The following is a 25,481-nucleotide window of genomic DNA, read 5'->3' as shown; positions in this document are numbered from 1 at the left end:
CAACTGTCTTTTTCTCAGCAGATAAAATCTGGCCGCACGGAGAGATCAGCTTTCAGCTGCTGGAGGAAGATTTCTGTATATGTCATTCATCACTAATCCCCCTCCCTGTGTGGGTCCCCTATAAGAGGACCAGTGGTCCCCCTCCCCCCTATCAGTAGCCCTGCATCTAGATGAAGCAAGGCCTGTAGATGTGGTGTATCTGGACTTTGCAAAGGCATTTGATACAGTTCCCCACAAACAGTTACTGTACAAACTAAGGTACCATAGGGTGGGTACCTGGATTGAAAACTGGCTTCAGGGATGAGTCCAAAGGTTGGTGATAAATGGTGAGTACTCGGAATAGTCTGGTGTGGAAAGTTGTGTCCCCCAAGGATCTGTCCTGGGAAAAATCCTGTTTCATTTATTCATAAACGATCCAAAGGATGGAATAAACAGCTCAATCTCAGTATTTGCGGATGATACTAAGCTAAGCAGGGCAATAACTTCTACAAAGGATGTGGAAACCTTACAAGAAAACCTGAACAAAAAAAAATGGGGCGGGCATCTACATGGCAAACTAGATTTTATGTTGGAAAATGTAAGGTAATGCATTTGGGTGCCAAAAATATGAACGCAAGTTACTCACTAGGGGGAGAACCTTTGGGGGAATCTAAGATGGAAAAGGACCTGGGAGTCCTAATAGACGACAAGTTCAGCAATGGCATGCAATGCCAAGCTGCTGCAAGCAAAGCCAACAGAATATTGGCATGTTTAAAAAAGGGGATTCACTCCAGAGATAAAATGATAATTCTCCCACTCTACAAGACTCTGGTCCGGCCACATCTGGAGTATGCCATCCAGTTCTGGGCACCGGTCCTCAGGAAGGATGTGCTGGAACTGGAAAGAGTCCAGGGAAGGGAAACAAAGCTAATAAAGTGAATGGAGGACTTCAGCTATGAGGTAAGACTACAAGTATTGAACTTATTTTCTCTGGAGAGGGGATATGATATCAATGTACAAATACCGTACTGGTGAACCTAACATAGAGAGGAAACTTTTCAGCTAAAGGGAATTCAAAAAGACATGCGGCCATTCACTAAAATTAGAAGAGAAGCGGTTTAACCTTAAACTGCGTAAAGGGTTCTTTACCGTCAGAGCTATAAGAATGTGGAATTCCCTTCCACAAGCAGTGGTTTCAGCAGAGAGCATCGATAGTTTCAAAAACTATTAGATGGGCACCTTAACGACCACTACATAAAGGGGTATGCGATGTACTATTGACAGCACACACACACATCATAGGCTGAACTGGATGGACTGGTGTCTTTTCTTCAACCTCACTATGTAACTATGTAACCATTGTAATTCCCTCAATTTGCAGGGATTTCCAATTACTTTGTGTTTGGCTATGGGCAGGAAGTGAAGGGAATTCGCTGCAATGGGACACAGATGGCGAAAACAAATCTTAGAGGGGTTATAACCCTCCCTTACTCTACACAAAATTAAATTGTTCTACTTTCAGGTTTTCTTCAGTAACACCAGTCAGAGGAGGAGACCAGGCCAGCTGTGAATAGACTATTAGCCTAATAAAATTGTGGACTTTATCTTTCTGTTGATATGACATACTGATTGTCTAACTATATGAGATCCCTTCAATTTCCCTATACTATGCAGTGTGAGGACCTATGTAACTGGGTATAAATTGAATTGGTTGTTTTGAACCCCAGGCTACAATCTCTTTTAGATGCTGATTGTGAATAAAATGATGTGTGTAAACAGGCTTTTTTAATACATGCTTTTGGAAACATTTAATTCATGCTGTTGGAAAGAGATTGTGCAATATGAATAGAAAAGTTTACAATGTTGGGTTGGTGTTTGAGAGGGTTGGTACCATTCGAAGGTCAGCATCAACAGGGCACAACTACTTGACAACTTGTAGACTAGGTTGAATTGGCAGTTTATTTTTAGGGGACCACTGACCAGCTGCATGAAGTGCTCTGCTGTGCCCAGACATGCACAGTGCTTACTACCATCCCTTCCTAGCTACCACTGGGCAGTTCTCTTGAAATAGACCATACACTGTACCTCATGCCTAATTAACCCAAGCTAAAGGTCAGGATTTGCCCACAGACATAAAATACTAACCTTATAGCCTTATATTGGGCTCTGTTTACGAAGCGGCATAGAGCACCTTAAAAAATGCAGTAAAATAACTTTTCAAAAAGTTTTTGGCATTCATAAAAAACGCTATTAAAATACTGCATGAGTTATTTTACAAATGTGGTAGCCAGTGTTTTTATTTACAATAGTATATAGTGCATTGTTAAGAAAACCCTGCTGACAGCTGAATGTAAAAAAAATTGCCAGCCATCAAAAATTATAAAAAAATGGAGTGCGGTCCCCCCAAAATTCATAAAATACCATTATCCAAGCATGCAGCCTGGCAGGTCAGGAAAGGGGGAGATAAGTGAGCACCCCCCTTCCTGAACCATACCAGGTCACATGCCTTTAGTATGGGGAGGGTGCTTTCAGGCAGGGGGGTCTGCCCCCTCCAAGCATCTTGCCCCCATGTTGAGGTCTGCAGGCAGGGGGCTTATTAGAATCTGGAAGCCCCCAGATCCTGACCCCCCATGTGATTGAGTAAGGGGTACATAGTAACTTTAAAAATTTTAAAAATGTCCCTAGTGTAGATCCATCATCAAACACGATGCCTGCCACCAACATCCCCCCCGCAAAAAAAAAAAAAGGCTCCAGATGCTGGCTCCCACCGTCTGACAGTTCCAGCACCTCCTGCCACTTAATCAACTAAGGGGCAATGCCCCCTGGTGATGTCAGCTGGGCTGCCTGGTGAGACACCACCCCTTAGTTTATTTAGCTGTGGGAGGTGGCGGATGTGCTAGCTGATGACTCATCCCTATTTAACTACTTTACCACCAGAGCATTTTCCTGCTGTACGTCCAGGCCACTTTTTGCGATTTGGCACTGTGCGACTTTAACTGAAAATTGCGCGGTAATGCAACGCCGTACCCAAACGAAATTTACGTCCTTTTTTTCCCACAAACAAAGGTTCCTTTTGGAGCTTTTCATTTTTTGCGATATTAATAAAAAAATGCGACAATTTTTAAAAAATAACAATATTTTTCTACTTTGACAGTTAAAAAATATCCAATATATTCAATTTTTGTCATATATTTAGGCCAAAATTTATTTAGCTACATGTCTTTGACAAAAAAATTCTCAATGAGCGTATTTTTAACCGCTTTAAGACCGGAAGATTTTACCCCATTCCTGACCAGGCCATATTTTGTGATTAGGCACTGCGTTACTTTAACAGACAATTGCAGGGTCGTGCGATGCTGTACCCAAATTAAATTTATTTCCTTTTTTTCCCCACAAATAGAGCTTTCTTTTGGTGGTATTTGATCACCTGTGCGATTTTTACCTTTTGAGCTATATACAAAAATAGAGCGTCAATTTTGAAAAAATAACAATATTTTTCACATTTTTTTATGAAATTCCCCCCCAAAAAAATGTAAAAATCAAAATTTTTTTAACATTTTAGGCCAATTTGTTTTCTGCTACATATGTTTGGTAAAAAAAAATTGCAATAAGCGTATTTTGATTGGTTTGTGCAAAAGTTATCGCAGCTACTAACTACGAGAAATGTCATTTTTATTGTGTTTCTTTTTACTAGTAATGGCGGCGATCTGCGATTTTTTTTTCAGGACTGCGACATTGCGGCGGACAGATCGGACCCTTGACTGACATTTTGACACTTTTGGGGTTACCAGTGACATTACTGCAGTAATCAGTGCTATAAATATGCACTGTTACTGTTAAAATGACACTGGCAGGGAAGGGTTAACTTTTATTGGTGATCAAGGGGTTAATGTATGCCTGGTGCTTACTAACGTGTGTGGGGGGAGGGGACTGTATGACACAGGCACAGATCGCAGGTTCAGCTATGCTGAATCCTGCAATCTGTCACTGTTTGTCACTTAGGAGAACCGCCCGCTTTGTTTACACAAGCGGGCGGATCTTCACACTCGATCCCCGACGATCGGGGAAGAGCGGCGGTGATCCCCGACGATCGGGGAAGAGCGGCGGTGATCACCGCCGCTCCTCCCCTGGCCCGCCTCCCGCTGTGACTGAAAACAATGGGAGCGAGCCTCCGGAGGCGTACGCGTGCCGCCCACAAAGGGTGGAGTCCAGCGACGTAGGTCTACGTCGCTGGACGATATCGAGCCACTTTGCCGCAGTAGGCTCAACGTGACCGGTCGGCAAGTGGTTTTTAAAGGATAGGGCGGTTGCCTGCTCCTTAACAACCATGACAGTTACTGGTTGTTAAGGACGTCTGCTCCTTAACAACCAGTGCACATTCCTTACATACTGCATGCCTCAACCACTACTTATTTACCACATTCATTTAATTATTTCTTTCTTTCTGTGAATACAGTTTAACACCTATTAATGCAGTATTTACCAAGCGTTTTCAGCGTTTTGCGGTAAATACCACAAAATGGTAAAGTGAATTGACAGTTTTAGGATTGCATGCAATATCTAGGGACACCTACATACTTCATGCATTTTGATTTTGTGAATGGAGCCTATTGTTTTATTTTAAAATGTAACTAAGGGAAAACATTTTTTTATGGATAGAGTAAGGGGGAATTATAACCCCTGCCATTTTTTTTTTAATTATTATTTTTTTGCCATCTGTGTCCTATAGGGGAGATTACCTATCACTTCTTGTCCCATAGCTAAAACAGTAAGTGGGAGGAGATTCAAGCATGTCACCAAGGTCACCAGGAACTAGTGTCTCCATTGAAATATTTCCCTCTTTTACTGTTCTGGTGTCAATTCAAAATGTGTTTTTTTTTTTTTTTTACTTTTACTTTAGATAATAATGGCAAACAGGACAAATGGAGGGGGGTAGATCTCCCTTATTGGGCACAGACGGCAATAAACTGGCATCCCTCCCAAAACTATCTAACCTTTAAAAAAAATTTGCCTTTAGTTACACTTTAATGGAGAACCCAGTGCTGTATTTTGGCCTAGGCCGACAAGGCCCAGGCCTAGGGCAGCACTTTGCAGGGGGGCAGCAAAAAAACCGCCCCCCTTCACCTGAGACTCTATTGGCCACTGGTTGCTAGAGCCACCTCTCTCACCCCTTCCTCTCTTTCTCACCCCCCCTTCTCTCTCTCTCTCTCTCTCTCTCACCCCTCTCTCTCTTTCTCTCTCATCCCCCCTCTCTCACTCATCCTCTCATTCCCCCTCTCTCTCTCATCCACCCCCTCTCTCTCTCTCTTATCCCACCTCTCTCTCTCTCACCCCCCTCTCTCTCTCTCTCATCCCCCCTCTCTCTTTCTCATCCCCCCTCTTTCTCTCACCCTCTCTCTCTCTCTCTCTCTCTCTCTGTATCTCACCCCCTCTCTCTCCCTCACTCACCCACCCCCCTCTCACCCCCCCTCTCATGAGATCTCAGGGGTTGGACTTGTAGTCCTTAAATTTTGGAGGGAGTCACATATGTCTAAAAGGAAGGGGTGGGGCAAATTTACATTGGGGGGGCGCCAAATTTTAGTCTTGCCTAGGGGCAGCACAAAACCAAAATACACCACTGGGAGAACCCCAATTTATCCTTGTCACTCTTAACAATCAATCTTAGAAACTGAAAGATGGAGCTTGATGGCCTTTTCTGGGCAACAGTTCAATGTTTTCTTGTATAATAGCTCAGCTCTGTTGTGAAAAGATTTTGCAGCATTTGCTCTATGCAAGACTAATGTGAACATAGCTGACAGGAGCTATCATGGATGCACTGCAGGGAGACAAATATGTTAATGTGCCTTTAAAGTATGGAAAAAGAGTTGTAAAAAGGTGGGAAGTGTGAGGGAAGGGAGTGTAAAAAGAAGACATATGTCTTGTTATAGGATAAATAAGGATTATCTGACAGCTTTAGCACAAAAGGTGAGTAATAAGTGCGTTTGAGAGGTTCAGAGGAATTGAAAGACTGTTAATGCCATCAAAAAATGGAGGCCAGCTATTAACCATTTCTGAACCGGAAGGATTTGCCCCCTTAATGACCAGGCCATTTTTTGTGATTCGGCACTGTTATTTTAACAGAAAATTGCACGGCCGTGCGACACTGTACCGAAATAAAATTGATGTCCTTTTTTCCCGACAAATAGAGCTTTCTTTTGGTGGTGTTTGATCCCCTGTGCAATTTTTATTTTTTATTCTATAAACAAAAAAAAGCGACAATTCTGAAAAAATAAAAAACAACATTTCCTGACAGACTCCATGGCAGCATACGTTCGGGTAGGCTCCGCCTCCTCTCCTACCTCATAGGACCCCACTCCCATAAATCTTTGCTCCCTTTCAGCATCAGTGTTCTTTTTTCGTCCTCCTCATACATATGTCTGATGTTCCTACTATCTGGTCCTGTATATCGGTGGCAGACTGAGTTTTGGAGTCTCCGATAAGCCCTGGCTCTTAGCGGGGTATGGAGGGGGCAATGGAAGAGACCCTTAGCTGGAGCTATGTGGTTTGGCCGAGAGAGCCCTGCTGCTGCGGGTGGCCCTTTATTGCCTGAAGGCACAAGCCAGTGTTGCGTCTCCTGGACTCGGTTATGCTATCGGAGGGTGGTAAGCCCTTATATGGGACCATTTCTTTTTCCTCATTGTTATGCTTATCTTTTGTTTTTTGGTACTTTTTCTTTTGCTATGCTCGTGTCTAGGGTGTTTCTTTGTCAGTTATCGCTCAGGTTTCGTTAGTTCTATGGCTTAGTACTTACTTATGGTGCTTCTTGGCCGCCGCCATGTCTTTGCCGCTACTTCCGGGTTGTTCGGCACTTCTGGGCATGCGCAGTACGCTCCGAGTTTCTGAGTCGTCGCGCATGCGCAGTGGTGCGGTCTGACGTCACGCGCGGTTGCGCAATACGGCGGGTCACGGCCTGGCGGTCTATTTAAACTCAGAATTAGACCGGAGCTGGCGGGAAGGTCGGCATATCGGTAGCCTCCCCCAGACTCCGGTCCTGTAGTCAAGGTAAGAAGGTTCCATCCTCTGGGGGTTTTGCTTCTGGGTAGATGGGTCTGATGTTATGTCCTCTTCCTATCAGGATTCCTATCTCTAAATAGTGCACCATTGAGTTTACTGGAGCAATGGACTCATCGCCGCCCCCTAGTGGCCAGCCTGCTCTTTCTAGGTATGTGCTGGTTTTATCAGCTTTAATGTCTGTTTTTCTTTCATCTTTCTTATGGCTTGTTGTATATGTCTGTCTCAGCTCTCTTAGGTCTGATCAACAGCCCCGCACACGCAGCGAAGACAGTCATGCAAATACGCAACACCAGCGCTCCTCGTCTAAGTCTAAGCGCAGCTCCTCCCACAGCAGGGGACGTGAGCACCATTCCTCCTCGCACCATGGCAGCTCAGAACGCCCGCAGGGGAAAAAATGCTGGGGTTGCCGTACCCTGATACCAGACGGTTCCTCTTTGTGCAAACCCTGTTATACCCAAGCTACGGGTGAAAGGGAAAAAACGGACAAACATATTGAGGAGGTGGTACGCAGAGTTTTAAAGGACTCTCTTGCTGAATTACATAAGCCAAGCACTTCTGCAGGTCCGTCACGCTCTCCTGACAGAGATTTGTCGGTTCAGGATCCGTTTGAGTCCTCCCAACCCAGCCATACATCTATCCTCCCGTCTGAGTCCGACTCCGATTCGGATGACTCCGGTACTGGATTTGAATTTGCCCTCGTGTCTCCGTTAGTTAAAGCGGTGAGAGAGGCCCTTGACTGGGAGGATCCTGCTGTCTCTTCTCCTAAGCAGAAGAAATATTTCAAGCAGTTATGCAAAGAGCGTCTAAATTTCCCATTTCTAGAGGAACTGGGAGACATAATGTCGGAAGAATGGAGCAAAGTGGAAAGGAAAAATTCCATGACCACTAAAGTAGCGAAGCTCTATCCTTTTAAACAGGATAAGGTGAAATACTTGGAGTCATCCCCTAGTGTGGACGCAGCAGTGATGCGTCTGGCGAAACACGTCACTCTTCCAATGGAGGATACAGCATCATTTAGAGATCCTTTGGATCGGAGGATTGACGCTGATCTTAAGCGAGCATACCTATCGGCCGGCATGGCCTGTAAACCAGCAATGGCTTTGGCTACAATTTCCAAGGCTATGGAGGTTTGGGTTAATGCCCTTGAAGATACTCTTGGAGGAGTTTCGGAGGAAGTGCTCCAAAGTTCTCCTATACAGGAGCTGAAGATGGTCGCGGGCTTCTTGGGGGAGGCTTCCCTAGATACTATTCGCCTTTTGGCCCGGGTTATGCTGGCCTCTGTTACGGCAAAACGTGCCCTTTGGCTTCGGCCCTGGGTTGCCGATGCTGCCTCTAAACAGGCTTGGTGTAGGATTCCCTTTGAGGGGTCTTCCCTCTTTGGGAATAAACTAGATGCAGCAATAACCCGGGCCACGGGTGGAAAATCTGGGTTCCTTCCCCAGGACAAACGCCCAAACAATCAGAAACGCTCTTTTCCAAGGAGGCAAAACGTTAATCGTTCTAGGGAAGCGCGCAGCTACAAACCAGGTAAAACCTATGGGAGAAGCTGGAAGTCAAGACAGTCCTCCTTCCAGAAAGGCCCCAAGGGCTCTTCGTCCGGTGACCGGGAGGCCACCAAATCCTTTTGAGGTTGGTCCCGTCCAGTCTGTTCCGGTAGGGGCCAGGTTGCTTCAATTTCGGAACGTCTGGGCGGCCTCGATCCAGGATCCCTGGGTTCTGAATGTTGTGTCGCAAGGGCACTCTTGGACGTTCAACAACGTTCCCAAACCCAGGTTCGTCGCAACTTCCCTTCCTCCTGCAGCAGAAAAGAAGAAGGTTCTTCTCAGTTATGTAGATACCCTACTGGATCAACGAGCTGTCGTACTAGTTCCCGAAGAGGAAAGGGGTCAAGGAGTATATTCGCCTCTTTTTCTTGTCCAGAAAAAGAACGGCACTTGGCGACCGGTAATAGATCTAACTTATCTCAACAGATCGATACGTCGAGAGAGATTCAAGATGGAGTCCCTAATTACAATACAGCACTCGGTTCTCCCAGGAGATTGGTTGGCATCAATAGACCTAAAAGATGCGTACTTCCACGTTCCTGTGGCAAAAGAATATCATCGGTTTCTCCGATTTGCTGTCAATCATGTCCACATGCAATTTACATGTCTTCCCTTTGGGCTCTCGACTTCGCCTCGCACCTTCTCCAAGACGCTATTGGCAATCGTGGCTCTCATCAGAACCAGAGGTATCAGATTACATCATTACCTGGACGATCGCCTTCTTCTGTCCCAGGACAGGTCCCAGCTACTGCTACATCTGGAGCAGGTGATTCACACTCTTCAAGAGTTCGGGTGGATTCTCAATCTGGAGAAGAGCCATCTGGTGCCCACGCAGTCCCTGGTCTTTCTCGGAGCACTGTTCAATACGGTGAATTGCACCATATCTCTACCAGAGGTGAAAATTCCAGTGGTTCAGAGCAGGGTGGCTCTCGCCCTCGCTGCCTCCCAGCTCACTGCTCGTCAGTGTCTAAAGGTGGTAGGGACTCTAGTGGCTACCTCACCCATGGTGAAGTGGGCTATGTGGAGGCTGAGACCCTTTCAGAAGGGGTTTCTCCACCAGTGGACGACGGAGAACCTGTCGCAGATTATTTATCTAACACCATTCATGAAGGGGTGTCTTCCTTGGTGGCTACGCCGTGCAAATCTAACCAACTGTCACTCAATTGCTCCAGTTTCGTGGGTGATGATAACCTCCGACGCCAGCAGTACCGGCTGGGGAGCTCACTGCCAGTCAGAAGTGGCGCAGGGCAGGTGGAATTTTGCCAGTCACGGAGTGGTGTCCAACATCCTAGAGCTACGAGCCGCCTTCAAAGCCCTCCAGGCTTTTCACCATCTGACTCAAGGGGCCTCAGTGTTACTCAGGATGGACAACACCACGGCAGTGGCATACGTCAAGAGGCAAGGTGGAACCCGCAGCATGTCTCTACTCCAGGAGACAGATCCAATTATGTCTTGGGCCCAGCAACACCTGGCCAACCTCTCTGCGGTCTTTGTCCCGGGGATATTGAATACGCAAGCAGACTTCCTGTCCAGATTCCTGTTGGACAACAACGAATGGTCCCTCCATCAGGAGGTGTTCAATTGGGTTCTGTCTCTAGGAGTCTCACCGGAGGTGGATCTTTTTGCGAGTCCACACAACAAAAAACTTCAGAAGTATTACACGAGGTTCAGGGATCCTCGAGCCTTCGGGGTGGATGCCCTCACGGACAGATGGAACTTCCAAGTTGCCTATGCCTTTCCACCGGTGCGAATAGTACTCCAATTCCTTCGGAGACTGAAGATGGAGGTAGTAGAGGTCATAGCGATAGTTCCCTTCTGGCCCAACAGGCCTTGGTTTCCTCTGCTGTCCCTTCTCAGCTTCAGGGATCCGATCCCTCTGCCTCTCAGGCCAGACCTTCTATCGCAGGGGCCTACTCTACATCCGTGCCCTGCGCGTCTACACCTCAAGGTCTGGTTCTTGAGAGGGAGAGGCTGGAGGCCCTCGGATGTCCAGAAGAGGTGATTCCCACTCTTATGAGCTCGAGGAGGGCTAGCACCAACAGAGTGTATGAGAGAATCTGGGCAAGGTTTCTGAGTCATCAAGCCCAGGATTTGGGTCCAGCAGGGGCACCTACCATTCAGCAAGTATTGAGTTTCCTACAGTCTGGTTTAGATCTGTCCCTCTCGGTCTCTTCTCTCCGGGTGCAAGTTTCTGCCATCTCAGCTTTCACCGGAATTCAGTGGGCAAGACATCAACTGATCCAACAGTTTTTTAAGGGCGCGGTCAGGCTCAGGCCTCAGAGAAAACCTAGATTCCCGAAATGGGATCTTCCATTGGTCCTGGACTTCTTTGCTTCGAAAGAGGTTGCTTCCATGTCCATCAGGGAGCTTACGTTGAAGACGGTATTTCTGGTGGCTATCACCTCTGCCAAGAGGGTCTCAGAGATACACAATTTGGGCTGCAAAGAGCCTTTTCTGACCTTTTTTCAGGACAGGGTGGTCCTAATCCCTATGTTGGGGTCAAACCCTAAAGTTACATCTGTCTTCCACGAAAATTCTGAGATAGTTCTGCCCACCTTCAGAACAAATGAAGAATCCTTAGTCCATCCTTTAGATGTGGGAGACACTCTGAGTCAATACTTAGAGGCCACATCCTCCTTCCGGCAATCGGATTTCCTGTTTGTTCTTCTCCATGGGAATAAGAAAGGTACACGTGCTTCTTCTAGAGCGGTGGCTGCATGGATTGTCCAGGCTATACAATGGGCATATAGAGCAAAAGGCTTGGCTCCTCCAGAGGCGATTACGGCTCATTCTACCAGAAGCATTGCTACATCCTGGGCAGTTTCTAAACACGTCGCGCCTGATGTGATCTGCAAAGCAGCCGCTTGGTCATCTGTGAATACCTTCCTTACACATTACTGTGTTGAACCTGCTGCTTTATCTTCAGTTAACTTTGGTGTTCAAGTTTTGTCAGTTGACAGTGCCAATTAAAGTTTTCTTTGTTCAGCATCTTCCCACCCGGGAGTGTATAGCGAGTTATTTCCCGAACGTATGCTGCCATGGAGTCTGTCAGGAAAACGGAAAATTGATATCAAATACTTACCGTAATTTTCCTTTCCTGATGGACTCCATGGCAGCAGGAGTCCCCTCCCAATTCCTGAGTAGGCTAGTTACAGAACACTGATGCTGAAAGGGAGCAAAGATTTATGGGAGTGGGGTCCTATGAGGTAGGAGAGGAGGCGGAGCCTACCCGAACGTATGCTGCCATGGAGTCCATCAGGAAAGGAAAATTACGGTAAGTATTTGATATCAATTTTCCGTTTTTTTCACATTCTGCTATATAACATTCCATATAAAAAAAATGTAAAAATCAAACTTTTTCATCATTTTAGGCTAATTTGTATTCTGCTATATATTTTTGGTAAAAAAAAATCCCAATAAGCGTATTTTGATTGCTTTGCGCAAAAGTTATCGCGTCTACAAACTAGGACAGAGATTTATGTAATTTTTTTTTTAACTAGTAATGGCGGCAATCTGTGATTTTAAGGGGGACTGCGATGTTGCAGCGGACAGATCGGACCCCTAACTGACATTTTTGACACTTTTGGGGGGACCAGTGACATTACTAGAGTAATCAGTGCTAAAAATATGCACTGGTACTGTAATAATGACATTGGCAGGGAAGAGGTTAACCTAGTGGGTGATCAAAGGGTTAAATGTGACCGTAGGGGAGTGTTTACTAACTGTGTGGGGGGGAGGGGCTTGTGAAATTACCATAGAGACCTCTGATCCTATATAGAAGGATCACAGGCGCTCTGTGATCATTTCAGGGAGAAGAACGGTCAGCTGTGTTTACAACAGCTGACGGTTCTCTCTCAGCATGGAGCGATCGCAGGTGCCCGTGCATCGGCATCCCCGCTGCCTAGTGGGGGCGGGAGCGCGCCGCCAGCGGCGTGAGCTTGCCCCCCAGCGCCAAATGCGTGACCGATGTAGGGCTACGTTGGTTCACGCAGGAGGGCCAGCCTGCCGCAGTAAATGTGTGGCAGACGGTCCGGAAGCAGGTAAGGAAGAACATAGATCACATGACAGTCATGATTCCATGGCTTTTAAAGAGGTTTACTTAAAGGGATAGTATATGGTCATTTTTGTAAGCACAAGTTTTGATTCATAATTGCAGTGTTTACTTTAAATATTTGTTATGTGACTTTTCACGTTCACAATTTAAAAGCTTTCTCATATATATTTGCTGTTCTATTACATATAGACATGAGGCTTAAACCTGAGGGGTAAGGTTGTTTTCTCAGATGCCTTGTTCCCAATGTCCCCACTCTCTAAGCAGCACCACACTCTCTGACATACAAGGGCTGCAGGGTGGATATTTATTGCAACAATGCACAAGAATTCAATAATAGGAAATGGCAATACATACTTCAACAAGTATGTGAAACAGCTGCAATATAACATATACACTTGTTAATAAACAAGGGGATTAGTAGCTGAACCTTTGTCCCTTTACAATGGGAGATCCTGTCTAAGAGAGAGTGCAAGGGCAATGGCCTGACAGTCTCAGTCAAACCCTTCCCTGCTGGCCAGTCTGTTGGGTCCCAAATCCGGCGTTGCAGCCGGAACGGTTCAGGTGCTGGAACTGTTTGCCCCCATGAGCAATAATGTTCCTTTAACCACTTCCCGACCGCCCGCCGCAGTTATACTGCGGTAGGCAGCCCCCCTGCGTGAACCGGCGTAGGTATATGTCAGTCGCGCGCCTGCAGCTAGGGAGTGAGCGTGCGCCACCGGCTCCGATTGCCGCCTGACACCCACGATCCCTCCCTGCTGAGAGAGAAGAGCGGTAAGCTGTTGTAAACATAGCTGACCGTTCTTCTCTTTGCAATGAACACAGAGCGCCTGTGATCCTTCTATATAGGAACACAGGTCTCTGTGATCATTTCACAAGCCACACACCCCACAGTAAGAAACACGCCCCTAGGTAAACATTTAACCCCTTCCCTGCCAGTGTCATTATTACAGTAACAGTGCATATTTTTAGCACTGATTACTGTAGTAATGTCACTGGTCCCCCCAAAAGTGTCAAAAATGTCAGTTAGGTGTCCGATCTGTCCGCCGCAATGTCGCAGTCCCGCAAAAAATTGCAGATCACCGCCATTACTGGTAAAAAAAAAAAAAATGACATAAACTTTCCCGTAGTTAGTAGATGCGATAACTTTTGCTCAAACCAATCAAAATATGATTATTGTGATTTTTTTTTTACCAAAAATATATAGCAGAAAATAAATTGGCATAAAATATTTTAAATTTTGATTTTTAAGTTTTTTTTGGGAATGTTATGTAGCAGAATGAGAAAATATTTTTTTTTTTTTTTTTCAGAATTGTCGCTCTTTTTTTGTTTATAGCGCAAAAAATAAAAATCGCACAGGTGATCAAATACCACCAAAAGAAAGCGCTGTTTGTGGGAAAAAAAGGACATTTTATTTGTGTACAGTGTCACACGACCGTGCAATTGTCCGTTAAATTAACGCAGTGCCGAATCGCAAAATATGGCCTGGTCATTAAGGGGGCAAACCCTTTCCGGTCCAGAAAGGGTTAAGTAGAATGCAGTACAGTATGGCCAGCGCCCCCTCAGAGACTCCAAGGATGACAAATTGTCTTTTCCTTCTCTCTGTCCAGGGCTCATAGATAACAGCTGCAGTGATTTACTTCAGGTACATGGATTTACTAAAATCAATTAGACTGTCAACTTCCAAGTGCAGTTGCACTCATTTTCCCCTAGAGCTTAGTAAATGGGATAAAGCTCTGTTGATTTATATTATCCAATAATGCGCAAGACAAAATGTTTTTTTTTTTGTTTTTCCCTTGCAACTGGTTGGGTATTCTTTACAAAGTTAAGCTTTACCACATTGCATTTACTAAGGAAACAAAGTGCATGGCCCATTTGCCTTTAGTAAATGAACTCCAGTGTTTCATTCTGTACTGTATATTGTACATTCCCTAATCCGCCAGGCCTCATTCTATACTTTGTGCTGTACATTTCTTATTTAATACAACTAAGTTCTGTACTGTGCATTGCACATTCCTTCCTAAGCAAAACTGCTGCACAGAGCAGGAAAGTTCAACATGTTAGTTATTTTAAAAAATGATAATAATTACCTGTAATATAATTATAACCTCATGGCATGGAGCGCAAGCAAATATGCAGGCTCTGGGAAGGTGGGCCTTGGCGCCGAGGGCTGGCATATTTGCGTGTATTAGTGCAAATAGAGCTGTGCAATTTTACTGGTGGCTAACAGAAACCTACCGATCCCTGCTTGCAATCAGGAGCTTTCTGATCATGTGACCGTCATGACAGCCAATCATGGCGGTCACATGACCATAAGCCCCACCCCACCTTCTGGCATTCAAAACCCCTTGGGGGCCATCAGGCTCCGTCTCCGGCTCCAAAGGGTTTATGAAATGTACTTATATAGAACTCTTCTTATTGGGAATGCTGCAGAATGTGACAGTCTAACATTTCCATCTCATGGTTCTTGGTGTATGGTGGCAAATAAAATATGTTGGGTATCAGTCAATTAAGCTGAATGCACATTATACAATTTTGAAAGTGTTTAGGTTTGATACAATCAAGAAGAGTGTTAAATGTTTAGCCAGCTTACGTCTCTTTATTATTTATTACTGAATTTGATTGTAGGAAAGAACATTAAAGGGCATAGGGCACCTAAAAAAAGCTAGAAAATAGATTATGTTTTCTGAAAAGTAATAGTACGGCCAGTGGCAGAACTACCAGGGGTGCAGAAGTTCCTTCTGTGTCTGCCTGGGCCTGCCCACTCTCCTATCTCGGAATACGTCTGTGCAGGACAGAGAGGGGGATGTGGGTGGGATGTATGAAGAACAGCAGGCAGCTGAACAGATACACATTCCAAGCTACGAATGATACCTGAGCCATCAGCTTTCAGCCTCAGTCTCGCCCTCGGTCCTTGAATGTAAGCACTGCATTTACACTTTGCATTACACATCACTGAACTGTCCCTATCTCCCTCCCTTGTCTCCCCTGTCTGCCCCCCCCCCCCCTGTTCCTCCAAGTTCCACTGTTCCACTGAGCACTTATGCAACCCATACATTGACAACTTTTTTCATTTGTTTGATCACTACGCTGAAAAAAAATAAAAAAACAAATACATTATATATATATATTGTAAAGTTTGGGGGTTCTAGCTCCACCGGATTGAGTGCACAACCGTTTAAAACATAAACAAAAAGGCTTTATTTCAGCAAACTTAAACAGGCTTCCAGCAGTGCATAAAACAAACACAAAATAAAGTCCGCTTTTCTTCAGCACAAAGGAATAAAGCAAGAAAAAAGGCACATACGGTTTTGTGGATGGGTCTTCACCCCAAGGTTTGTAACAGTCCTTAATAGACCTCTCAGCAGCTTCCAGCAAACTTGCAGCTCCTTCAGACAGGTGCAACCACCAAACTACTCCTCCCCCACACTCACCTATTGCTGCTTCCTGTCTCTTAAGGACTGCTTCTCATGGGTCTTAACCCTGTGTGTGCTGGAATCCCTTATGGTCAGGGGTGGGGGCTCTTTCCCACCCGAATATCACTACAGAGCCCCCCAAATTCCGGGTCCCAAATATCGCTCTATTCAACACAGAGAGAACTGCGATTCAGTCCTCCTGATTTTAGCTATTTCCAGGAATTTCTCACCCGTCTTGGGTGACCCCCTGAACATTTCCCAACTTCCCTTAAAGAGACCACAACCCAAACACAGGAGATATATAGCGATTGTCCAGGACCCAACCTTGGCGTCCTGTACATATCCCCCCCCTCTGCCTCAACGCGGAGGTGTTGGAGGCACCACACGACAGCATACAGTGGACTCGGGAGAGGGCATCGGCATTCTGATGCTGTCTCCCGGGTCTGTGTTCTACCACAAAATTAAACTCCTGGAGAGAAAGGAACCACCTTGTCACCCTGGCATTGGTGTACTTGTTCTGTCTCATCCAGGTCAATGGGGCATGGTCTGACACCAGGCGAAACCTCCTACCCAGGAGAAAATACCGTAGGGAGTCCAAAGCCCACTTGATGGCAAGACACTCCCGCTCCACCACAGCGTAGTTTCTCTCTGCTGTCGTTAGCTTCCTACTCAGAAAAACCACGGGGTGTTCTTCCCCATTGACCACTTGAGAGAGGACCGCTCCTAATCCTTCACTTGAAGCATCTGTCTGCACTACAAAATCCTTGGAGAAATCGGGAGCTACGAGCACCGGATGTTGGCATAATGCCGCCTTAAGCTTCTGAAAAGCTTCTTCGGCATTCGTGCTCCACTTTATCATCACTGACTTTCTACCTTTGGTCAAGTCAGTCAATGGTGCAGCAATGGTGGCAAAGTTGGGGACAAACCTCCGGTAGTAGCCAACTATGCCCAAAAATGCTCTGACCTGCTTTTTGGTTAGGGGACGGGGCCAGCCCTGTATGGCTTCTACCTTATTCATTTGGGGTTTAACCAGCCCTCTACCCACAATGTACCCTAGGTACTTGGCTTCCTCCATCCCAATTGCACATTTCTCTGGATTGATGGTGAACCCTGCTCTTCTCAAGGAGTCTACAACTGCCTGAACCCGGGGAAGATGGGACTCCCAATCAGTGCTGAAGACGACTATGTCATCCAGGTAGACGGAAGCATATCTTTGATGTGGACGTAAAGTTTTATCCATGGCCCGTTGGAATGTGGCAGGGGCAGAGTGCAGACCAAATGGCATCCTTTTGTACTGGAAGTGGCCTTCCGGGGTGGAGAAGGCTGTTTTCTCCCTGGCCTCCTTGGTTAGGGGAATCTGCCAGTACCCTTTTGTGAGGTCAAGCGTGGTGATATACCTGGCTGGACCCAACCTCTCAATTAACTCGTCTATCCGGGGCATAGGATATGCATCGAACTTGGAGATTTCATTAAGCTTTCTGAAGTCATTGCAGAAGCGAAGAGTGCCGTTGGGTTTAGGCACCAACACAATTGGACTCGACCACTCGCTCTGCGACTCTTCAATGACATCAAGCTCAAGCATTCTTTTTACCTCCTCAGACACTGCCACCCTATGAGCTTCTGGGATACGATACGGCTTTAACCGGATTTTTTCATTGGGCTCGGTTACAATGTCATGCTCGATGACATTGGTGAGACCAGGTAACCCTGAAAACATGTCCCTATTTCTTTGCAGAAATTCTTTTGCCTGTTGGGTTTGGGGCCTAGACAGGGTAGCAGCAACCTGCACTAGGTCAATCCCTGCAGGGTCCCCTGACTGGACACCTATCACTGCAGACACCTGTTCTCTGTCTCTCCAGGGTTTCAACAAATTTATGTGGTAGATCTGGTATGGCTTTCTTCTCCCAGGCTGGTGTACCTTGTAGTTCACTTCCCCCATTTTTTCCACTATCTCAAACGGACCTTGCCACTTGGCCAAGAACTTGCTCTCCACCGTTGGTATTAGGACGGCCACCCGGTCTCCTATTTGAAATTGTCTGATTTTAGCCGACCGGTTGTACACCCTTCTTTGGGCATCTTGAGCCTTCTGCAGATGCTCCCTCACCAACGGCATTACCTTAGCCACTCTCTCTCGCATTTGGGAGATATGCTCTACCACAGTTTTGTGTGGGGAAGACTCACTTTCCCATGTCTCCTTTACTAGATCTAGCAACCCCCGGGGCCTTCGCCCATACACTAACTCAAACGGTGAGAAACCCGTTGATGCTTGTGGAACCTCCCGGATGGCAAACAACAGGGCAGGGAGTAACATATCCCAATCCTTCCCATCTTTCTGGACCACTCTTTTTAACATGCATTTTAAAGTTTTATTGAACCTCTCGACTAGGCCATCAGTCTGCGGGTGATAGACGGACGTCCGCAGCTGCTTAATCTGGAACAGTTTGCACAAGTCCGCCATCACTTTGGACATAAAAGGGGTGCCCTGGTCCGTCAATATTTCTTTGGGGAACCCCGTTCGGGAAAACATTTGAAATAGTTCCCTGGCAATGGCCTTAGAGGAAGTTTTCCTTAAAGGGACTGCTTCTGGATATCTAGTGGCATAGTCTAGGATGACTAGTATATATTGGTACCCCCTTGCTGACTTCACCAGGGGTCCTACGAGATCCATTGCGATTCGTTCAAATGGTACCTCGATAATTGGCAAGGGTACCAGGGGGTTTCTGTAATGGGACACCGGGGCAGTTAACTGGCAAGTCGGACAGGACGCACAATACCTTTTAACCTCGGCCTTTACCCCTGGCCAGTAAAACCGGTCAGTTACCCTGGCCTCTGTTTTTTCTGCCCCCAGGTGTCCTCCCAGTGCATCATTGTGGGCTAGATCGAGAAGCATCCGCCTATAAGGCTGGGGAACCAGCAACTGCTCGACAGTTTCCCCTCGGCTTTCAGCCACTCGATAAACCAAGTTATCTTTCAATGCAAAATGAGGAAACCTCTGGTCTGCACCTGGTATTTGTGGGATCCCATCAATAACAGAAACCTGCTCTCTAGCATTGACCAAGGTAAGATCCTGCAATTGAGCGGTGCCAAACGCACCCCTGGATACGTCCAGGTCTGGATGCACTGGCCTTGAGGAGGTTTCCCCTTCACTCTCCTCAACCTGGGACTGTGGTGGGGAGAGTTCCTCATCATCCTCTCCCAGCATAACCTGTAACGGGGAGACTTCCCCCCCCTCAGAGGTCAGCTCGGTCTTGCGACCTGAAACAGAAACAATATCGTCCACTTTAACATTTTCTGCAATGTCATTGTTAGTGACAGGTACCTCCCCATCAGGGGGTTGTGTTGTGGGGATTTCAGGCCCGGACCCCTCAGACTCTGTTCCTTCGAGGCCGAGGGTCCCCAGTCCCCTTGGTTGTCCAGGCTGTTCACACTGTACCTGGTTCCATAGTTCAAAAAACAGTGGGCAGTCCCGCCCCACTATGACATCATGTATCAAATTTCTTACCACCCCGACTTCTTGTGTCACAGAGGTACCACCATAGGCAACAGTCACTGGCACCAGGGGGTACTCTCTGGTGTCCCCATGGATACATACTACCCGTAGAGTCTTACTTACTGGGCCGAGTCTTCCGATCACCCTGGTATGTACCAGCGTTACCATGCTACCAGAGTCCAGCAGAGCCTTGGCAGGAAGGTGGTTCACCCATAGTTCACATTCAAACTGTCCGGTCGCTATATCAAGATGGGTGGCACATGCTCTTTGCACATAAAAAGAGCTTCTCTGAACAGTCCCACACTCCATAGGCTCCTCCTGAAGTGGGCATTGTGCCCGGGTATGCCCCCAGGACCGACATCGCCAGCACTGTATGTCTCCCATCCTTGGGACAGGAACCAACCTCCGTGGTTCTGCTGAAGAAGATACCGGTTTGTGGGTGACAATGTCTGGCGGAGCTTCTCTCCTAGGTGCTGTGGCTGGCCTGGTTGCCCTATGTGTGGGTTCCCGATGCTTGGCAGGCCCGAGCAGGTCTTCCACCACAGTGTATCTTTCGACCAACTCTACCAGCTGGTCAGCGGTTGCAGGGTCGCCATGGCTTACCCAGCGCTGTAGGTCATCTGGTAGGGACCGCAGGTACCAGTCCATCACTACCCGTTCCACCATTTGCGGGCCTGTCAGCTTCTCTGGTTGCAGCCATTTTTTCACCAGCTGTACCAGTTCGTGCATCTGGGACCTGGGTGGCCGATTAGGTTTGTACCTCCAGCGGTGCACCCTCTGAGCCCGGACAGCTGTGGTCACCCCCAGGCGGGCCAAGATCTCTGCCTTCAGACGCTCATAGTCGCTGATGTGCTCAGTTGGAAGGTCAAAGTAGGCTTTTTGCGGGTCACCAGTAAGGAAAGGGGAGATAATGCCAGCCCATTGGTCACGGGGCCACCCCTCTCTCTCCGCTATCCTCTCAAAAGTTGTGAGAAAGGCCTCCACATCATCACTGGGGGTCAGTTTTTGCAAGTAATGGCTGGCTCTCACAGATACTGGGTTGCCATCGGCAATGACTGCTTGCTCTCGTCCCTGAGCCAAACGCTGTACTGCCTCCTGCAAGGCAGCCACCTGTGCTTGAGTGGACTCCTGCTGGGCAGTAAAATGAGCAGCTAGCAACCGTGTGCTTTCCTGTTGTGCCTTTACAGCCTGTGCCAGGGCTTGCTGCTGCTGAGCCATTGCTTCCTCATGGCGACGGTTTGCCTCTACTGAGGCTTGCTGCTGGGTCACAGTGGCTTGCACCAGTGCTTTAATAACCTCCTCCATGCCTGCTGTTTGCAGTGTCTGAGCTGTTTTCACCCAAGACATGCCATAGGTATACTGTCTCTTTAAATGTCAGTTTTTTGGTTTTAAACGGCTTTTGCGGCTGCAAAATGCACTCTGCCCGCATCCGAGACACCAGTTGTAAAGTTTGGGGGTTCTAGCTCCACCGGATTGAGTGCACAACCGTTTAAAACATAAACAAAAAGGCTTTATTTCAGCAAACTTAAACAGGCTTCCAGCAGTGCATAAAACAAACACAAAATAAAGTCCGCTTTTCTTCAGCACAAAGGAATAAAGCAAGAAAAAAGGCACATACGGTTTTGTGGATGGGTCTTCACCCCAAGGTTTGTAACAGTCCTTAATAGACCTCTCAGCAGCTTCCAGCAAACTTGCAGCTCCTTCAGACAGGTGCAACCACCAAACTACTCCTCCCCCACACTCACCTATTGCTGCTTCCTGTCTCTTAAGGACTGCTTCTCATGGGTCTTAACCCTGTGTGTGCTGGAATCCCTTATGGTCAGGGGTGGGGGCTCTTTCCCACCCGAATATCACTACAGAGCCCCCCAAATTCCGGGTCCCAAATATCGCTCTATTCAACACAGAGAGAACTGCGATTCAGTCCTCCTGATTTTAGCTATTTCCAGGAATTTCTCACCCGTCTTGGGTGACCCCCTGAACATTTCCCAACTTCCCTTAAAGAGACCACAACCCAAACACAGGAGATATATAGCGATTGTCCAGGACCCAACCTTGGCGTCCTGTACAATATATATATATATATATATATATATATGATCCAATTCCCCTATCTACATGTTTCAGGAGGATGGGGGATCCTCCCACTGTGGACCAGTGACCTAACAACCAGGATTGATGTCCAGCCAGCTATGGACAGCGCTGATCTCTTCATGGTGGCTGCAACAGCAGCACATTAGGACCCAGTGCCGGTTCAGTACCGTTAGTTGTAGACCGCTGAGCCTCCTGCAAGTCGCTGACTAGCGGTAGAATGGCATAGCCTTCTCTGACATGCTGAGCAGGATGCGATCCAGGTGATGATCTTAGGCAGATATAATAATAAATTTGATAGTGGTTTTATTGATCAGAGCCCACACCTTACTGGCATGGAGCCCACCTGGCTGCTGAACATATGGTTGAGATATATGTGATTATACTCTTGATTCTTATAAATACTGTATTTATTAGATCCTACTTGGAGCTTTACTCCGATCAGCATGCTGCGAAGGCTGCAGAAAGCTATGCAGCGTTACCACTGCTAGGTGACTGGCAGGGGGCTCAGCTGTCTAAAACGAATAGTGCCAGTCCTCGCACACATGCACCCCTTAATCCCATATTGTAACCAGCACTGGGTGTGAATAGACTGCCACCGCTGCCATTAGGACAGAGATTCCAGACCAGTACTTTCAATAGGAGGGACATGACATGAAGAGGAGGCTGGGGACTCCCGCGGCTGCAGAACGCCAGGGCCCGATCACAAGTGTGATCTTTGAAATCCTAGTAGTTCTTACACTGCATTGGATCCTTATGTGGTGCGTTGGTCCCTGGTGTGCTGGTGACATATCTACTACCGTGGGGTGGGCCCAAGATAGTAGGAAGGAGGCCCACTGCATAACACATGAAAGGGTCCTGCTGCAAGACCATAATAAAGGGCCTGCAACAGCAGTAAGGGGCACTGGGATCTGTAGGGAGGGCCATGGGACCAGAGAAAAAGGCCCCGGGACCAATGAAGTGAAAGGGGGGGTTAGAGGGGGGCCCTCCAAGGTTTCTTGCACCAGGGCCCTGAAGGTTCTAGTTACGCCTCTGAGTAGGGCCCTTAGGAGCAGCCTCTTGATAAGTTTTTGCCTTATAAGAGCAGTCAGACAGACCTATGACTCTGTAAAGCTGGCCATAGATGGATTAAAATCCAGCCATTTCAGAAGGGACCAGGCAAATTTCCATTAGTGTATGGCCATCCCCATTCAACAGAAATTGATTGCATGATCGACTTCTGTCGAATAAAGAATTTGGAAAACTTTGCTGATGAGCAGCCACAGCCAGTGGTGTGATAGTGGTGTATCTCTCTAATTAGGCTCTTGACTCTCTAAATAGTAAAGATACATTAATTCATTAGCAATTAATCATTTTTGTAATGTCCAGCAGGAACTTATACCTAGCTCCTCTGCAACACTTCAATAAAAAGATCCCTTACAGAGGTTACTTCTATCATCCTAATGGGCCACTATTTTGGATGAACTCACATCAAAGTCGCAGTGCCTCTTGGATTTTTTTTCTCTGTTTTCGACATCCAAAAGACATTGGAGGGATTTAATAAAGCAGCTGTGCCACTTTTCTGGCATTAATCCCTTGTTAATTTAGAGCGTCAAATTCATTAAGCATTTGCAACACTTTTGGTTCTAACAACAATTTGTGCACCAAATTCAGGTAGTTCTAAAATGTGTCACTTTTACATTATGCCGCATTGAATACGCCAAATGTAAAAGTGTAAAAGTGGAACCAATTTAGAACAACTCTTTTGGCGTAGAGAGAGAAAAACCTACTCCGACAGATTTAGAAAAAGTGTCTTTCCGCTTTCTAAAAGTGGCGCAGCATGAGCCAAATTCAAGTACAAGTTCTGGATAGGTTTATGAATTTGCCACATTCTTTATTATTTTGAGAGACACTTAACAACTTTGAGAGGCAAAATCTGGCTGCGCTAGTCTTGATAAATTATACAGGGATGATGGAAGGATGAGAGCGACTCCTGTACTGCTGCCCCGCTTTGATAGTTTTGCTGCTGGCAGCCGATATACTATAACATCTAGGCACTCTCACATTAAATCAATTGCCCATTATACATATATTGGTCCTTTCTGTGCTTCCTGTAGTCACAAGGTTGCCTTCCCCATTAGGTATGGATGGTGTAGCAGGCTCGCATTAGTGGTTTACTGGTCGTTTGACTAGCACCGATTATCAAATCCCCTGAAGAAGCCAACATCGGCGAAACAAGTCGGGATAAAACAATATATCACAACCACTTATGCAATTTGTAAATTGTGACTATCTTATTGGCATGGGTGAATAATTACTTTTTTAACAAATTTATTTTTTAACCATGTTCTAAATAAAAGATGTCAATTTTATTTGTTTGCTCTTTTGCATCGCTATAATCCCATCACATATTTGTTTTCTTGTATACAATACTTTGGGGATGAGGTGCATGATATAATGTTGTCACCCAGCCACAAAACACCTTCTCCCTACAACCTGTGGATGATGTGCTAAAGCCTAGCTCGCTCGTTTCCTTCCACTGTCGATCCTCCTCTACTTCCACTGTCCCCTAATAATTTCCTGAAAACACAGAGTCTATGGAGTCAGGCTGCACATGCTCAGTTTGGTGTATATTGCTAGAGAGTTTTTTTTTCTTCTTGGGATAGTGCATGTGATCAGCACAGGGCAATCAGCACTGTCCAGACAGTCACCTAGGACAGTCAGAAAACTCCTCCTCCAAGCTTTAACCAGTGCTTGGCTCGACCCTGATAGAAGTCACAAGACTTCTCTACCTGCTGATGAAAAAAGGTATTTAGCAGTTTACATTTACTAAATTAATTGCATTTCCATGTCCTGTGTATTGTGTGTATATGTAAATATACACACTGAACAACATTTTTACCCCCATTTTACATAAGCTGAACTCAAAGATTTAAGACTTTTTCTATGTACACAAAAGGCCTATTTCTCTCAAATATTGTTCACAAATCTGTCTAAATCTGTATCAAGATGCTGATTAGACAGTATAATTATTGCACAGGTGTGCCTTAGGCTGGCCACAATAACAGGCCACTCAAAAATGTGCAGTTTTATCACCCAGCACAATGCCACAGATGTCGTAAGTTTTGAGGGAGCGAGAAATTGACATGCTGACTGCAGGATGTCCACCAGAGCTGTTGCCCATGAATTAAATGTTCGTTTCTCTACCATAAGCCATCTCCAAAGGCGTTTAAGAGAATTTGGCAGAACATCCAACTGGCCTCACCCCCGCAGACCATGTGTAACCACACTAGCCCAGGACCTTTACATATAACATCCTCACCTCCAAGATTGTCTGCGACCAGCCACCCGGACAGCTGCTGCAATAATCGGTTTGCATAACCAAAGAATTTCTGCACAAACTGTCTGGAACTGTCTCAGGGAAGTTCATCTGCATGCTCATCGTCCTCATTGGGGTCTCGACCTGACTGCAGTTCGTCATTGTAACCGACTTGAGTGGGCAAATGCTCACATTCGCTGGCGTCTAACACTTTGGGGAGGTGTTCTCTTCAGGGATGAATCCCGGTTTTCACTGTACAGGGCGTGTGGGTGAGCGGTTTGCTGATGTCAACATTGTGGATCGAGTGGCCCATGGTCGTAGTGGCATTATGGTATGGGCAGGCGTATGTTATGGAGAACGAACACAAGTGCATTTTATTGATGGCATTTTGAATGCACAGAGATACCATGACAAGATCCTGAGGCCCATTGTTGTGCCATTCATCCACGACCATCACCTCATGTTGCAGCATGATAATGCACGGCCCCATGTTGCATGGATCTGTACACAATTCCTGGAAGCTGAAAACATCCCAGTTCCTGCATGGCCAGCATACTCACCG

Source organism: Pelophylax lessonae (assembly GCF_965119305.1).
Source record: "Pelophylax lessonae genome assembly, chromosome: 12".
Classification (NCBI taxonomy): domain Eukaryota; kingdom Metazoa; phylum Chordata; class Amphibia; order Anura; family Ranidae; genus Pelophylax; species Pelophylax lessonae.
This window is presented reverse-complemented; position numbering follows the sequence as displayed.